Below are 752 nucleotides of genomic sequence, written 5' to 3' on the forward strand. Positions count from 1 at the left end.
CAAAATTTGGCTAAGTGTTCCAATAATACTAACTTGCCTTTTTAAGGGTCTTCACCCACATAATCTTCAAAATTAAATTACAGATGATAGGGATAATTGAGACAGGGATAATTGAGACATCAATGCTGATTTCTGCACTAAGGGTATTTGTTGGATGAATTATTAAGCAATAAGTTCAAAAAGACTCGAGATTTTCCACCAGGCAGCGAGAGACTACAAAAGTTCGTCACAGACCTACTTCTTTCTATAGATCTGTTGGTTACCTCAGAGATCTACTAAACTTAATATATTTTGCTTGGCAACATCATCCTTAATTAAACTTCTAAGAATGACCTAGGGTTAGGTAGGTCATCAAAATTTTTCTTCATTATTTCATATAAACTGCCTTAACATTCCTTTTGAGTTTCAGGTGGTGGAACGAGAAGACTCACTAGTTACACTTTTATAGTTTTTAGCGTTGTCTTTCTTGTATTTTCATATTGTACTTTTTTTATTTGTAAATTTGCATATTAAAAAACGATGCTACCCTGCATGAAAACTAAAAAATTTTCAGGATAGCCACAAAACCAAAACCAAAACCAAAACTAAAATTAAAATCAACCAAGATAAAATTCACCTCCACAATATTCAAAATATAAAATAACTCAAAATTTAATCACAAACATCACACAAAACTACAACTTCAACTAAATAAAGACATCTCTATCGGATGATCGGGAATCCCTCGGAGGAGGTAACCTACGGTTGCTAAC

The sequence above is a fragment of the Phalaenopsis equestris genome, unplaced genomic scaffold (genome assembly GCF_001263595.1).
Source record: "Phalaenopsis equestris unplaced genomic scaffold, ASM126359v1 Scaffold200627, whole genome shotgun sequence".
NCBI classification, from domain to species: domain Eukaryota; kingdom Viridiplantae; phylum Streptophyta; class Magnoliopsida; order Asparagales; family Orchidaceae; genus Phalaenopsis; species Phalaenopsis equestris.